The sequence below is a fragment of the Panthera tigris genome, chromosome B3, assembly GCF_018350195.1.
Source record: "Panthera tigris isolate Pti1 chromosome B3, P.tigris_Pti1_mat1.1, whole genome shotgun sequence".
Lineage (NCBI taxonomy): Eukaryota > Metazoa > Chordata > Mammalia > Carnivora > Felidae > Panthera > Panthera tigris.
In genome coordinates this window covers 113401559-113418671 of record NC_056665.1, presented here as the reverse complement: position 1 = coordinate 113418671, position 17113 = coordinate 113401559, and the positions used below count along the sequence as shown (strand labels likewise).

General features: G+C 38.7%; 1 protein-coding gene across 5 annotated transcripts in view; it reads right to left on the bottom strand.

Annotated features, from left to right (window-relative positions):
• RAD51B (RAD51 paralog B) overlaps positions 1-17113 on the bottom strand; it is a 641285-nt gene that overhangs the window by 339177 nt on the left and 284995 nt on the right. For 2 of the 5 annotated variants that reach the window (XR_006218941.1, XR_006218942.1), the window contains one exon: positions 15099-15455. The exons of the other annotated variants lie outside the window; for them this stretch is intronic. The gene's annotated coding sequence lies outside the window, so the exon portion shown is untranslated. Of the gene's footprint in view, positions 1-15098; positions 15456-17113 lie in introns of those variants that run through there. 5 annotated transcript variants of the gene reach the window in all.

Sequence of the window (17113 nt, the reverse complement as noted above, 5' to 3'; positions counted from 1 at the left end):
TAAGTATAAATCATGTGATACTATGCCTTTAATAATCTGTACTTTGATTTCTTATCTGTAGGTCAAAAATAAATACATTTGTCTCAGAGGATTGACCTGAGAGCAATAATGACCATAAGTGCTTTGAACTTTTTAGATAAAGGAAAAAAAATGAATTTAAATATTTATTTTTAATTTGCCTCATGAAATGTGTCTTATCCCCAACAGGTTCTTGCCAAAAAAGAAAAAAGAAAAGATAATAGATCTTCATCCTAAAAACAAAGCCTGAAATCCAGGGCTTATATATGAAGAGTATCTACCACATTCTAGCGTAACAAAGAAATCACATACCACTAAACAGTAATTTAACTGTGAAAGGAATGCTAACACATACTAAAGGCAGCTCCTTTATCTTCAAAGGAAAAATATTAATGAAGGAAGAAGGGGTTTTAGAGTACTTTGCAGAAAGGTGGCATTGATCTCACCTGCCTCTGTGTCAAAATGCCAATAGAGAAACACACTCCCACACTCCAACTTCTACAAGCAAGCATCTGGTGATTCAGACCACAGCAACACTTTTATCTACACATCTCTTCCAAAGTGGTTCTTATTTCAGCTTCTTCAACAAAACCAAATACTTTGCTCTAGTTCTGACCTCAATCCTGTCTTCAGTCTGCCCAAAGAAGTGGGGCAAAATGATTTTTTTTTACAACCCAAACATCATCAGTTGCCAGCCATACAAAATTGGGGCAATGAAATGGGTATGCTGGGGAGGGGGGAGTGGAATTTTTGTGGTGCTTTACTGAGATCTCCCTCCTCTCCTGACCGAACATTCTGCCAATTTCCAATATGCCAGCTATAGACAAGAACTAAGAAGAAGTCACAACTCTCCAGATGCAGGCTGAAAACTCCGTTGTTGACTTGAAGAAGATAAAATTAAAACTTCCAACTTTTAACAAGAAGGATTTGTGCAGGATTGGGATTAAACAGGCCCAATTACTAGGATGATGGAAATCTTAATCCACTCTCCACTGCCAACTCCTCATGTGGTTACGGTCAAGTAGCTAACCCCATTTCTTCATAAGACTGGAAAGTAGAGGCAGAGGGGATAGTGACAAAAAAGAAAAAAGAAAATATGCTAAGCTCAGCACACTGCAAAATGGAAAGTGATATACAACTAAAATGAGAAAGCATATAAAACAATACCAGCCTTTCTCCTTTGGCTTCAGAAAAAAAAAAAATATTTCAATTAATTGGGTCACCAGGAAACACACTCATATAGAATTTTGATAAATGGGTCCAAAGGTTTAAAAAGCTACTTTTCAATGAATTCATTCCAGTCTTTGTTCTGCAAAGAAATACAGGTTTCAATTTATACTTACTATTGTCAAAAGAGCCTCAGGGCAGGAAACAAGGGTGAGAAAGGAAGAAGCCCCTGATTATTGCAAAATAAAGAAGGCAGCATGGTCACAGGCTTGGCTCGGTGTTAGAAAAAGAACATTATGAATGAGGGCAGTGCTGAGATGACCTGGTATTCTACCTGCTTGAACGAGCTGCCTCCTTTTGGGTCATGCCAAGGTCACGTACTGAGCTATTAAAGATACCTGAGTAGGGAAATATTTTCCAGCAAAGTAACTTTCTTTAAAGTGTGCTCAGCACCTGGTCATCTGTTCATCTCAGAGTGCTCAATGATCAATAGACAAGACAGGGTAAAAGGTCAGAAGGTTTGAACCTCTTAGCTGGAGAAAAAAATTCTTTTAACCCTTGAAAGACTTTCTTAAAGTAAAGTTATTTATATATGTTGCCAGAGCTTCATCTGGCTTGTTTTTTAAGCTTAATTGCTTTTTATTTCCATTTCTTTTTTAAAATATTATTTTTTTTTTAACGTTTATTTATTTTTGAGACAGAGAGAGACAGAGCATGAACAGGGGAGGGTCAGAGAGAGGGAGACACAGAATCTGAAACGGGCTCCAGGCTCTGAGCTGTCAGCACAGAGCCCGACGCGGGGCTTGAACTCACAGACCGCGAGATCATGACCTGGGCCGAAGTCGGCCGCTTAACCGACTGAGCCACCCAGGCGCCCCTCCATTTCTTCATTCTTTTCTCTCCTCTTCCTCCCCTTTCTCCCCTTCCCACTTCTTCCTCCTCCTCCTTTATTCTCTTTCTCTCTCTCTCTCTCTCTCTCTCTCTCACATCAATCTAGAAGTTTTTGGAGAAGTTTTAGCGATAATGGATAATGTTTCCAAAATGGAAACATTTTTATATATTTTCTCCTTATGAATGGAATTGAGTTCTATCCTAGTGAGAGGAAAGATAAGTGTGATCACACTCAAGTGTGACTGAGTGTGTTTTTAAGGAAAAGTCCATTAAGAAAACCTAGTTAAACTTGAAAATGGATTTTGGTACATGAGAATCAGTAAAGCACACATAATTAGATCATTCTGGTACTGGCCAGCAAAAGGATCATTCTAAAACAAAACAAAACAAAACAAAACAAAAAAACAACTAACAACAAAACACCTTGGTGCTTTTATGTGCATGTGTGTACACATGCACACACACACACACACACACACACACACACACACACACACTTGCAGAGGCACCTCCTGGTAGGCTGATTGTCTTTCTGGCACCCAGGAAAAGGCAGTACTTCTAAAAGTTCCCAGGAGAGACATCACTAAGTATATTTGTGTACAGAATTGCATGCTGTTTGCCCTGGGGAGTAGGTGTGGCAATGTACACTCAGTAGTATTCTGGAGTTTGGAAGGAAAACCTTTCCCAGAAACATGTCTTAATCCTCAATGTTATCTTTCTTGGCTTATTCTGGGAGTTATACTTTGGGACAAAAGCTTCTTTGCTCCTTTTGTGACGTGTCCCGTTTGCGGATGGCACACTTGATGACAATATTATGAACAAAGTGATTTAGAACAGATCTCTAGTAAAAAACAGAACTCAATCTTGGCATAGTGCAGTTGATTAATATGCTCTGGGCCCACAAAATACATACTCTTGCTGCTAACTGAAACAATCCAGAAGCCTTCTCTGGGAGTTAGCTAGGTGATATTGTTCCATTACTCTACCCTCTTTTGGCACTGCTATAACTATTTCAAGATTGGTTACCATTTAATTCCCAGAATCAGGATATTCATGGTCCAAAGTTTACCTTTTTTTGCATTTAAAATGAATGTGCTCAGAAGTCTTCAACATGAAATATTAACACTAGAAATTCATGCAATGCTCATCCTCTCTGGAGACCAAAGGGCTTTACTGATGCTATTGTGTTTTATTTTTTAATGCTTATTCTACCCCTAAGCAACAGACATCATGATCCTCATTTTCTTCATGGCAAAATCATCCAAGGATGATTGAGTTGCCTGAGGTGAAGTCAGTAGTGAAGCTCAAAAGTGAAATCTGAATTTCCTGATTCAACATTGCAGCACTAGATTTTATTATCTTATTTTTAGATATGATGAAGGATTTGAGAGCTAACTCTTTGAGATCAGCCTATCAATTAAGAATCCAGGCTCTGGAATTATGTGGACCTTGCTTTGAATACTAGTTTCACTATTTACTGTTGTGGATCCTGAATAAGTGACTTAAACTCTTGTGCTTCACTTTCTACCCAGCCATGCAAAGCCCCAGAAAAGTAGATAGGTGTGAGGTGGTATGTTTCCCAAGATGCATACCTAAGGGAGAAAATCGGCCTCCTCCTCAACTCCTAAAGATGTTTTAAGGATTAGATAATTGGCAAATCATCCCATACTCTGAGATCCCAGCTAATAGAACACAGTACCCAAACTGAGTCTGGGCTCAGTGAGAGGACCCAGCCTATCAGAACACACACCTGGAGATTTTGTAATGCTTGCTGTAGGTAGGCTGCTGTATCAGTTACCATGATACAAGAGCAAGGAGGAAGGGGGTAGGGGGACAGGAAATACTTGGATGACAGATATTGCAAATTATTTGCAACTATTCTAAAAAATGAACATGTAATTAAGAAATGTGAAGCCATTGTCTTGAAACTATCCAATTTTACAAAGAAGTGGAGGTCCAGAGAGTTTCATTCAATAGAATTCACACAATAAGGTAGTAGAAAGATTCGAACCCAGATCAGACTGACCCATACATTTTCTACCAATACTCTGAATTTACTAGGAGATGATAATCCAATGTGTAAATGTTAACTGAGACTTTATCTCAGCCACTTGGAATTTAAACAGACACCATAATTCCAAAACTTGAATTTGGTTTGAGAACCATAGAAAAACCCTGGTGCTTCTGGTGAGGCATTGCACAGTTAATCACATCCCAGCACTGATTTAGACAGAAAAGAATCACAGACTGAGTCAGTAGTAGTTCACCTTATACAACCCCAAATAGGTGTTTCTTAGTCGACATAGAGACCATCTCCTGTCAGCTATGTTTGTGAAGTATGATGAGCTCATCCCAAACACAGGTGGGAGGGCCATAGGCAAGTGCACCTACCAAGTCTTTATAAGCCATACCTACAATGAATAAAGTGGAAATAATCAGCCTGACGCATTTAATACTTAAATTACCCTGCATTACTGATGAAACTCACCTACTGCGCCTCTCTGGTATGCTTTATTTCTATTTAAACACACCAAGTATCTTTAAGTTCAGCAAATGTACCCTGCTTCTTTCCTTCCTCACTGACATCAAAAAGATGGAAAAAGCAATCTGAAGTTGCAAATTTCCATTGAGAAAAAAAAAGTAACCATGGGGAAGAAACAAATGGAATGACAAAATGTGCTGTATCAGTATAAACAAAGATCATGTATGCCAACTCTATCAATATCACTTTATTTAACTTTTAATCTTTCAGGGAAATCCTGAATACAAGAATTCAGAGTATAGCTAGAAAAAGGAGAACATTCTGTTCCTTTCTCGTGAGTAAATATTATTAATATTTACACTAACCAAATACCATTATTTGCAAGGAGCATTAAAATAAAAACCAAGATGTGGAACACCACTGAGCTCACCATTCATTGCATTACATTTTCTTGTGTTATGCAGGAATAATCAACATGAGGTTTCAATTAACTCATTCAAATCATTGCAAGTTTAAATAGGTGGGTCAGCATAGATTTGTAGGTCTCATTGAGAAGATGACATTTAAGCGAAGACTTGAAGGGAGTGAGGAAGTTAGTTATGTGTATATCAGGGAGAGGAGCATTTTAGTCCAACCCAATGCCCCTGGTCTTGGCCCCCTGGATAGTCTTGCCACATGCTCTTGGCTTTACTCCAGCATTGTTCTGTATTCTCAGTGTATCCTGCCCTATGTCCATATGCTTTATTTTAAAACAGCTTTCATTAAAGGGTTCAAAACACTAAGTCTAAGCTGCTCTAGTCTTAGCCTGGGGTCACTGAGGCCCATCAAGATTATATCCTCGTCTTAGTCAAACTGATGTTCTCTTTCTCTGTTGTTTATTCCTTGACTACCCTGGACTCTAAAATCTACACGCAGAACTTACTAGTGCCTCCATCAGTGTCTAAACATGCAAAGTAAAAACTAGTGTTATGTGCAGAGAGTAAGAACATACAGCAACATATGCTAGGGTCATCAGAATGATAAGGGGAAGAGGCACCTGGGTGGCTGAGTAGGTTAAGCACCCGACTTCAGCTCAGGTCATGATCTCACAGTTTGTGAGTTCAAGCCCTGCATCAGGCTCTGTGCTGACAGCTCAGAGCCTGCAGCCTACTTCAAATTCTGTGTCTCCTTCTTTCTCTGTCCCTCACTCTCTCTCAAAAATAAATAAACATCAAAAAAAGAATGACAAGGGGAAGGGAGTATGAATTAATAGGAAGCTGCTAATCACTGATATAGTCAATGCTATACTGAAAATATCATGATGAAATAACCTAAGACTTGGGCTAGTCAGTGCCATAATTACAAAGATGGCCTAAAGAGTAAGTTGCTAGTGGCTGAGGTTTCAGTGGCTAGAACTTTTCCCTTCATGGACCAATATGTGGCCACAGATGTCAATATAATGACTTATGTAGGAGTATTTTGTGTATCTTACCCATCTTAAGACTTCACTCTTTCAATGCTAAGCATTCTTCCTTGAGTAAATATTTATCTATGAAGTCTAGTGGTTACAGCCCAAGGAAAGAAGCCAAGAAACATGGATGTTACCCCATACTCTGCCTCTGCTTTTCAATATGACCATGCAAAAGTCATTTCTTTTCTAAGTTCCCACTACTGAGAAACTGAAACAGTCGATGCCCCAGCACCAAGTCCTAGAGACCTTTATACAAAATCACTCATATTCCATGGGATTCATATTTCACAGAAGGTGGCCAGACCTTGGAATCTAAATCAATGAGTAATCACTCTATTCCTGTCGCCTCTAAGATCCTGATGAGGACTTCCTGTTCACAGAAGAAAAATCTGTAGCCCAAAGGTGATCTCCTGGTTAGGTCTCACTGAACCTACTGACTGCTGTGTTTCTGAGGTTAGGTTTCTCCAGCTCTTTCCAGAGAATATAATACTGATAAGTCTGAGCAAGGCTTCAGTGGCAACAGATCAAACACAAAAATTTATTAACTACAAATGACTCAAGTCAGTCCTACCTGGATTTATAAATAAAAAACAAAAATATGCCTCAATGAGTTAGACACCGAACTAAGTATATAAGAGTGTACACCCATTTGAATTCTGCCACTGACTTGTTGTGGAGCTTTTGGCAAGTCAAAACTTCCCTAAGTTCAACAGCCTCATTTGTTTAAAAAAAAAAAAAAAGAAAAAAGAAAAAAAAATTAATGATATTTTACTAACTAGGTTTTCACAAGCAATAAACTTTAAAAATGCCTTTGAAACATGCAAATGCCTGGAGCTGTATAATCAGTCACGTCATCGTCAGAATAAAACAAAGGCCCAACTCCCTGTGATCCAGGTGTCCCTACACTCAATAATAAGAGACGTTGGAGACTTGGCTCAGAAGTGAGTAAACAGACTACATACAGGAAGGGCAAGCTACTGGGAAAGGAGGCCAATGCAGGTTAATGATTCACAGGATTAAGTGTCTTATTTCTCTTTCATAACATAGGCTTGACTAGCATACCCAGCCAAGCACAAAAAGCCATCAGTGGTTAAAAGGAAATAATTGAATGGGAAAGGAACCATGGTTCAGGTCACATAATTTTAATTCTGTTAAGTTCTTCCTCTAAGGGTCTTTCTTCGCTTGAAATTTGGAGGATACCAGTTCAACTTGGATACATGGAGATTAAATTATTTTTCTTAACCTATGCAACCACTTATATACTGTAAAACTGAGCCTGGAAGCTTATGAATTCTTGTGGAATAGTTTGGCAGGGGGTCTCACTCTTGTTCTTAGCTTCTTGCTATGTGACTTAGAAAAGTCTCTAAATCTAGCTAAACTTCTTTTTCTCCAAGTTAGAAAACAGAAATTATGAAGTGGGCTTTGGCTAATGAAAAAAGACCATTAGTGCCTGGCTCTCCTTTCCTTAAGTAATATGTTTGTACTTTGCAATATGATCAGGTCAAGTCAGTAAGGACCACACAAATGTACATGTAATAGGTTAAGAATGCAATGATTGGAAAATATACAGGATCCACATCCTCTTCTCTACAACAGATGAAGCACTTCCTTACACCTTCCAAATGAGAACTGGACAGTATTAAGGAGAAGGGAAGGTATAAAGTAAAATTGGGGGAGATACTGTTCAACCGAAGACCAAACAGAATACAACATTAAGAAGTACATTAAAATTGGAGCTAAGATACAGAGGTGTTAAAGTTCTAAATATTTTCATCAGCCTCAAATAAGAATATAAAATATGATGAACCAGATGAAAGGTAATCACTGTCTAAAACTACATTTAATTTTTTTCTGTCAAAAAAAATAAAGGGGTGCCTGGGTGGCTCAGTTGGCCAAGCCTCTGACTCTTGATTTCAGCTCAGGTCATGATGTTACAGTTTGTGGTATCGAGCCCCACACTGGGCTCTGTGCCGACAGCATGGAGCCTGCTTGGAATTCTCATATTCCCTCCCTCCCCCCCCTCAAAATAAATAAATAAACATTTTAAAATAATATTAATAAATATTTCTAGTGAAAAGACTGCAGCCTTTAATCCTTTTCTCCAGAGAAGATGCTTCAAGAAAAAGAGAACTTCTTATATAATAAATGCACGAACTCAGTCAGGCTGAGACCCTGTCCACGTGTTCACACAGAAGAGTGGGAGACTGCTCCACTTGCTGGGCTGCTGAGGTGGGGCTAATCTGCATTTTGACCTCAAAATTCCCCCTGAGAAGGTGGGTCTTGCCCTTTTAGTGACTCCTGATGAAAATTTACTTTGCTCCACCCAAAGGCTAAATAAAACCAAGACACAAAGCTTTTATTTTCGGAAACTTTGGTCTAAAACTCAATGAAGGCATTACTCTCTGCATGTTTCTTTCCCTTAACATAAAACTTTTATGCTCAGAAATGACAATAAAAGGTCTCACAGCCTTTCTAAAATGCAACTTGCTATTCACAATTGTGAAAAATAGACACAAGCTAAAATGTCCAACACTAGAAGAATGGCTATGGAAATTATGTGATAATCATGAGGTAAGTTATTATGCTGCCATTAGAACTGTGTTTACAAAAATGTTCTTAATGGGATGAGAAAATGTTCATGATAAAAAGGTAAATGAAGGGGCGCCTGGGTGGCGTAGTCGGTTAAGCGTCCGACTTCAGCCAGGTCACGATCTCGCGGTCCGTGAGTTTGAGCCCCGCGTCAGGCTCTGGGCTGATGGCTCAGAGCCTGGAGCCTGTTTCAGATTCTGTGTCTCCCTCTCTCTCTGCCCCTCCCCCGTTCATGCTCTGTCTCTCTCTGTCCCAAAAATAAATAAATAAATAAATAAATAAATAAATAAATAAATAAATAAAAAATTAAAAAAAAAAAAAAAGGTAAATGAAAAACACTATATAGAAACTGTACACAAAGTATGAGCCAAACTATGAAACATTTTAGATTTATGTAAAGTGAGACTAGAAGGAAATACAGGAAATATAACAAAATGCCATTAATTAGTAGACATTTCAGGATTGAGTTTTAGATGATTAACTTTTTGTATAACAGCTTTCTTGAGATATAGTTCACATACCATCCAAATTCACCCATTAAAAAATTTCAGTGGTTCTTAATCTATCCACTGAGTTGTATGACCATTACACCACAGTCAATTTTAGAACATTTTTATCACTTCCAAAAAAAATCCTGTACCCTTTAGCTTCTACCCACAAGTCCCCCATTCCCACCCCTAAGCAAACACTAATATAATTTCTGTCTCTATAGATTTCCCTGCTCTGGACATTTTATATGAATGAATCATACAATGTGTGGTCTTTTGTGAATGGCTTCTTTCACTTAGCACAATGTTTTCAAGATTCATCTACATTGTAACATGTGTCAGTACTTCATTGCTTTTTATTGTCAAATAATATTCCATTGTATGGACATGCCACATTTTATTTATTCATTCATTCATTGATGAATATTTGTTTCTACTTTTGGATATTATGAATAATGCTATGAACATTCGTGTAACAACCTATTTTCAGTTATCTTAAGCATATAGCCAGGAGCAGCTGGGTGATTTTTAAAACATTGCTGGGCTCCCAAATTTTCCACAAGCCATATATAATACTTTTATTATTTAAGAAAAAAAGTAACATAAAAAGATATCCTTTTGATTTTACTTCTCTTGTGTGCCAGTGCTTTCCCTGCCCAATCTCTTATTCTCTCCTAAACCAAAGCCAGACGTTTTGTAGTTAATTAACTAAAATGTTTTTAATGAATACTTGCTCTGAATTGGACCTTATACTAGGCAAATTAGAGGATATGAAATAGGAAATGAGGGTTTTGCTTTCAAGAAAGAGATGCTGCTTAACTCTAGAGAAAATGCTTGGGAGGGAAAACCACCAACATTAACCTAGCCATTAGGAGGAAACTAGCATATTCAAGTGGGGTGGGTTCCATGCACTGGAGAGTGAACCATTCCGTTACTCAACATAAAACCAAAGAGTTCTCTCATATGCCTATGCTCTCACAAGAAGTCAGAAAACTGAACTTCATAAGCATTACAACCTTCTGTAAGAAAGTCATGTTCCTAATGAAGATCCCATTGCTGGGGGATGGTTATAAGGTTCTTTCTAACATAGTGACAGGCCCATAGACTAGTTTGATCTGTTATTTTCTTTGTGCATGCACACATACATGCAAACAAAACTTGTTTCCATTTAAGGCTGTGTTGTCAAGGCAGTATAAGCAAGTGGGAAAATGGTGACATTTCTGGAAGGTGAGTGAGGAGTCCATTGAGGACCTCTGGTTCAAAATGAACCTTTCAGGTCAATGCATACATCATGACTAACTTGCAAGAACAACCCGCCTTCCTATGAATGTGTACTGCTAACTGCCTCTCAGACCACCTGGGCCAAGGACAATTCAAGCCATGAGGGACTCAGCAATGTCCACAGACACAGTTGTTTGTGATACAAGAAATCGCATGGAGGAGGGAAATTAACTTTTTAAAATGTAACTTACTATTTAAGCTATATTTAAAAGTTCTGAAGACGGGCGCCTGGGTGGCTCAATCGGTTAAGCGTCCGACTTCAGCTCAGGTCACGATCTCGCGGTCCGTGAGTTCGAGCCCCGCGTTGTGCTCTGGGCTGATGGCTCAGAGCCTGGAGCCTGCTTCCGATTCTGTGTCTCTCTCTCTCTCTGTCCCTCCCCCGTTCATGCTGTGTCTCTCTCTGTCTCAAAAATAAATAAACGTTAAAAAAAATTTTTTTTAAATAAATAAAAGTTCTGAAGAATAATATAATACTCATATGCTCAACTTATGATATAAAACATCAGTGAGGTATATTGTAAGGAACAGATGAATGGAAAAATCAAATTATGCAAAGTTAGCGATCAATAATAGAATTAAAAGGTTATAACCATCAGCAAGAGGTCTAAGACTAGGATAAAATGCTTTGCTTTGGGAGCAGAAAATTTGAATCAGGCACTACACAACAACAAAAAATAAATAAAACGAGGCTGCTTTAGGATAATGTAACTTGTCCCAAATAGGACTCTTGCCTGGGCACTCCCTTGCCCTCCTACACTGCAGTCTCCTTTGAAACCATGCTTCTCCCGGGATACCAGATGAATCATTTGTTAGAAAAATGGAGAAAACAGCCTCAGTTTAAAAAGAAGAGAGACTGAGATTCATTGAGGTTCCTATGCATGCTGAAGTCTTTAGGGAACAGGGCCTACATAGACTGCTGTTTTAGTGATTGGGAAAACAACAACAGCTAGAATAATCCACCCCCACGCAGTGCAAACTGAGAGAGTGCTGGGAGTGAAATGCTTTAGTGGAGGTATGCCCACATCCCAGCACTGGAATAAAAGCAGGTTTTAAAGGGCAAGTCTGAAATGTACTCACTGCACATGACCTGCCTTGCTAAGCCTGGTTCTTGTCATGGCTATTATGCCCTCAATTTCATGAACATCGTGTTCACTTGGAAAGAAAAAAAAAAAAAAAAACTTGTTTTAGTAGTAATTGCACATCAATACGAGAGTCCTATTATTTCTATTAAGTTAATTAACCTATTTTTGAAAAGTATACAAAATAGGTCACTTAAGTGGGTGTGACCTTACCCAGTGAACTATGCTTTTAAACTGTCTCCAACTATTAAGATTTATAGATGCCTTTATCAACATCTTAGTTTGAAAAGGCTGGCTGAGGGAAAGGCATGCAGCACCAGGCAAAAACAGCTTTGGTCCCTATCAATCAGCCTATTAGAACTTAATGATATTTAGATGATGTGATTAGATTTTCGAATTGAATGCTGCTTAATCTAAATTCCAGAGTGCTTGTGTAATCATGCCGTATTTTTAAGGCTTGGGCAAACAGTCTGAGGGAGAGAACTTGTATCTGAGGCCTATAAAAAAGAACGTTCTTCCTAGGCTGCTCAGAAAGAAAACCGTCTTACTATAGTACACATACGTGGGCAAAACATGTTTCTAAATTATCACTACCATCATCATCAAAAGCATAAAAGGCCTTTGCAGAACGGAGCAAGGTACTAGGCAACAAACATTTCGTCTCTCGTTTTGCTCCCGATTAAATGGCATAAAAATCCTAGGAGTCCATTTCTATGACATTTAGTAAAACTGCATTTACAAAGTTTTAAGGTCCTTTCAAGCCTCTTCTCATCTGAGGGTCTCTGGCTCCATGGCCATGCGGCCCACCTGCAGGAGTGCTGTAACTGATAACATCTAGAAGACGGGAGACGTCTGTGAGCTCTCACATTAGAACAAGACGGTTTCACTATCAGAAAGGTGCAGATCACAAAAAAGAACATCAAGTCTCCCAAGCATGATAACCCTCTGAGGATCTGTAAGCTCCAGCATTATGCATATGAAATACTTTGGGTGTGGAGACCCCAACAGAAACACAGTCAATTGTGTCAAAATCACAGAGAAGCATCCCAACTCAATTCATGCGTGACCCCCTTCTAGTAATCTACCATGCACTCAGAAGCTGTCTTCATAATTTAATGAACTAGTATGAGGAAGCTGGCTCCTTGGCACCTCCAGAAGAAAGTCCAGGCTTCTTAGTATTCTCTTTGAAGCTGCAGTCTCTGTTACCACCTTTATTTTGCTCCTAACTCAGTTCTTCATGTGTGCTTCACTCTAGGTAAGGTGAATTATTGGTTATTTCCCATTCACTCTGGTTTGCCTCCAACTTCATGTCTTTGGTTGTATTATTCTTGCACAGAAAGGTTTCCTCACCCTCCCCACTGTTTGAATCTTACCCACACTCTTAGTTTGGTTGTGTGTCCTGCACATGCTTCAGAGGGTTTATTCTCTGGAGAAGTGTACCTAAACAGATTCTGGACTCAAAGAAAAAAAGCGGAGGTGGGAATGTACTGGACCAAACTGAACCAAAATGGGAGGTTAATAAAAGTCTATGTATGGGGAGAGCAAGATCCCCATCTATTGCCTCTTTCCTTCCCTCAGCCCCCTAAACTCTGATGACCATCTGTTTCACCCCCAAAAAGAAAATTGGAAGGTTCCTCTCTACACATAGAGATGAGCTATAAAGAAAAGATATACAGATGAGGGTATGTGGAGCTCCACCTACAAAATACTGGGATCCGTGCCCACAACCCTCTAATGAAGACACCAATCAACATAACTGCCCATATACCTAGAATTACCAGTGTGTTTGTGTGTGTGTGTGTGTGTGTGTGTGTGTGTGTGTGTGTGTGCATGTGCTTGCACCTCTTGTTCTCCAATATGAATGGATTGCCAAAGATCAGCAGACTTTTAAAGAAAGCCTCCCACATGAAAGACAAAGAACAGATCTTAACCCCACCAGTGTTACCTGTATCATAAAAATAGCTTGTGTTTCCCAATGAAACGATTATATTAAAGATTTTTAAAGAACTCTTATGGGGATATCAAGTATATGATTCTAATATTCAGCATCTTGTACTTTGATAAGATCTAGATGATTATCAATATAATGATGATAGAAACTTTCTACACACCTTTTATTAAGGTTAAGTTAAAATGTAGTTTTTGCCAGATGAATACAGGGGAAGGGGGAAAAAAAGAGAGGGAAGCAAAACATAAGAGACTCTTAACCATAGAGAACAAACTGAGGGTTAATGGAGGGAGGTGGGCTAAATGGGTGATGGGTATTAAGGAAGGCACTTGTGTTGAGCACAAGGTTTTATATGTGACAAATCACTAAATTCTATCCTGAAACCAATATTACACTACATGTTAACCAACTAGAATTCAAATAAAAATTTGAAGAACAAAATGTAGTTTTCACGAAGAAGTGGTGAATGAAGAAATATGAATTTTGTACATTTATATTAAGATAGTGTCCATCCTAGGCCCATTGTCACATCTCACCAAAGTCTAACTTCCCTAGGCTTGCCCCAGCCTCCAAAACTATGCTCCATCTTCTCTCTGTAATCGGTTTCTCTTTTCCAATATAGAATTTACAACTCTCATTTCCTCAGAATTCTCCTCTTGGTGAGTGGCATGGAGCAAGTGATCTGTGTGACTAATATACACTAAGGTATTTAACTGTTAATACATTTGTGTCTCCTTCTGAGGTAAGAGCCTGAGGAAAAGAGGATGCTGGAATCAATGAACCTAGGCTCAAGCCCTAGCTCCACCATGTCAATGGAATGACCTTAGATTGGTAAATTGCCTTGAAGTTGTATTTCTTTATCTCTAAAGCATATATGATAAAAATCTTCATAAGATTGTTTTCAAAATTAAATAAGATAACATTTGTTCATGGAAGTACTTTGTAACTATAAAGTTATAAGAGGGAAAGAAATATAAATGGAATATCAGAACCTTAACAAATGAGTCTTCATGGTGAAATTTCAGACTATCCATAAAATCTTTGGGTAGGTGGAGGGGCTACAAGGACATTCTTGTTGCCCCCTCAATCATATGAATAGTAAATAAAAACCTAGTACACCTATCAAATCTTAATCTGGGTACTTCAAAAAAATTTTTTTCAATGTTTATTTTTGAGAGAGAGACAGAGTGTGAGCAGGAGAGGGACAGAGAGAGAGGGAGACACAGAATCCGAAGCAGGCTCCAGGCTCCGAGCTGTCAGCACAGAGCCCGACAAAGGACTCGAACCCACAAACAGTGAGCTCATGACCTGAGCCAAAGTCGGATGCTTAAACAACTAAGCCACCCTGGTGCCCCCTTAATCTGGGTACTTTTTAAGGCCATTTCCATTCAATACTGAAAAGGGAGTGGGATTTGAACAGGTAGATATGGTCATAAGGTTTACTTCATCCATCCATTCAATCTATCAACTGAGTCCTACCTCTGGGAAGAGTGTAGAGTGTTCAACAATGTGGATGTTTAGGAACCCATAAACTGTCAATGTGGCTGGGGCATAGGTTACAAGAGGATTCGAAGCCAGAAACAAGGCAAAGATCACTAAGACCTCAATAATCAATATAAGTTTAGATCTTGTCCTGTAGGACACAAGAAACCACTAACCTTTTTTAAGTGACAAAGTAACACTTTATGATTTGCATTTAGGGAAGGTTAATCTGGAAATGGTATGAGAATAGACAGCAATAGGATAAATCTAGTTGCAGGAAGACAATTGCAGCCAACCAGTGACAGATAGCAAGAGTTCAATTAAGGTAGTAACAGGGCGATGGAGAGAAGGGGCATAAAATACTGAGAGCCAAATCCATAGACTTTGAGGGGAAGGGATGAGAGTTTTGTGGCTTGAGAGAAGGGTGCTTCCATTCACAGAGTGAGGAAATTCAGGAACATTATATTAACTTAAGTTTTGTAGGTATTGAGTAGAAATTATCATAGGCCATCCAGATAGAGAGGTTGTATACTTACTGAAATATATGGGTGTAGAACTTTTTCTTATTCAGGAAAAAGATCTACGGAAGAAATACAGATTTGAGAATCATTAACAGATTGGGGCTAACTGGAATTACGAATTCGGCAACACTTTCTAAACACTTTCTTTGCTGCTACTTTACTTAGCCTGTGCCACCAGATAAGTATTCCCAGATCATTTAAAACCAAGGACACGGTGAAGACGTGACTTAGTTTATAGCTAAAAATATAATATTTAATTGAAGTGTTGGTACAGATAACAAAACAATTTCTAAAAGTCATGCCATGGATTTTACTATGCTCAGGGTCTAATTAAAAGAGAAAAAAAAACATTAAATATGGCAAATGATTGTTATATGCAAGACTAGTAAATATTAACACAGAAAAATTTTACTCCAAAGGCTTACTCTTCTGAACTGGATAAATATTTTCTACCCCTTGGTTATAGCACTTTTTATCCATTTAGGCTATAAGAACTTTATACTTTCTCTCCTCAGTTTTAACAACTTGCTTGTCAGGTAGGGAAATGGACTAAGACTTGTATCTTCATGGCATGGCTGGAGAAACTAAAACCAAAAGAGTAGAAGCAATGTGCCTGTGCTCTCCCAGCAGGTCATTAAAGTGAAGCTGGAAACTGAATACAGATATCCAGACTCTTGGTCTTCACTCAACACTGTCACCATCATCGGTCACCTTTAGGATGGTACTGCCAGGAACCTGGCACTATATTCATGGCACATGCCAGCCATTCTCATAGAATAAGATATTAATGCAAAGATCATTGGAGGGGCAGGGCTGGAGGTGCGGGGTGGGAATTTTCTCTAAGGTCTTTCAGCTATTTCTTTTATGTACCATCTTTACCAAATTAAGTGGATTACTACACATGATGCAAAACTAAAAAGAATTTTATAAGGTACTTGCAACTTCAAGTATAATACCAATGCAAAAGATACTCTATCTTGGTAAAGAGAGTTGTTTTGATCATTACTAAAAAAAGAAAGTTTAATGAGGTGGACAAGATGATACTGAGAGCTGGCATGAGACTTGGAGCCCTATATCATACCACCTGGTCATCGTGCACATCTAGTTGAGCCTTGGTATAACTGGAAGTTACTTTGAGATAATAGTGTCTTTCTGGCTAGTGTGAAATAACTGATCCGTTTCATGCCACTTCTGGCAAGTCAAGAATCTACATCACAAAATAAATAGTACTTGTGACCTTAATAGGACTCTCTGCCCAAGGGAAAAAATCTGGATGAATAAAGTCTGAATTTCCACCTAACTACTCCTCTCTCCACTGTAAAAGCTGACCCTTTTCTCACTGCTCCATCCAAATCAACAACCTCTGAATGGCTGTTATCTCTGTCTGGCAAGGCTTGCACGCCACTGTGCAGTCTTACTTTCCTTCCGAGATGAATCACAGAGGTTTCCAGGTTTACATACAATGTTAACTGGTGCAAAGTTCCCAATGTGTTATTAATGGGACAAAAGAAATTTCATTTTAGAGTGATTTTCAAATCTCCCTACAGAAGGACATCTGAAAGTACTTAAGAAACACACTGTATTCCTAGTGGTTGAGAGGGAGGAAAAAAAACCCTCTGTCTTGCTCCATAAAGGTTATTGAAAATACCATGCGATTAATGCTATTTATATGGCGTTGAGCTAAACTCGAAAGGTAACACTTAACCACTCTGTTTAC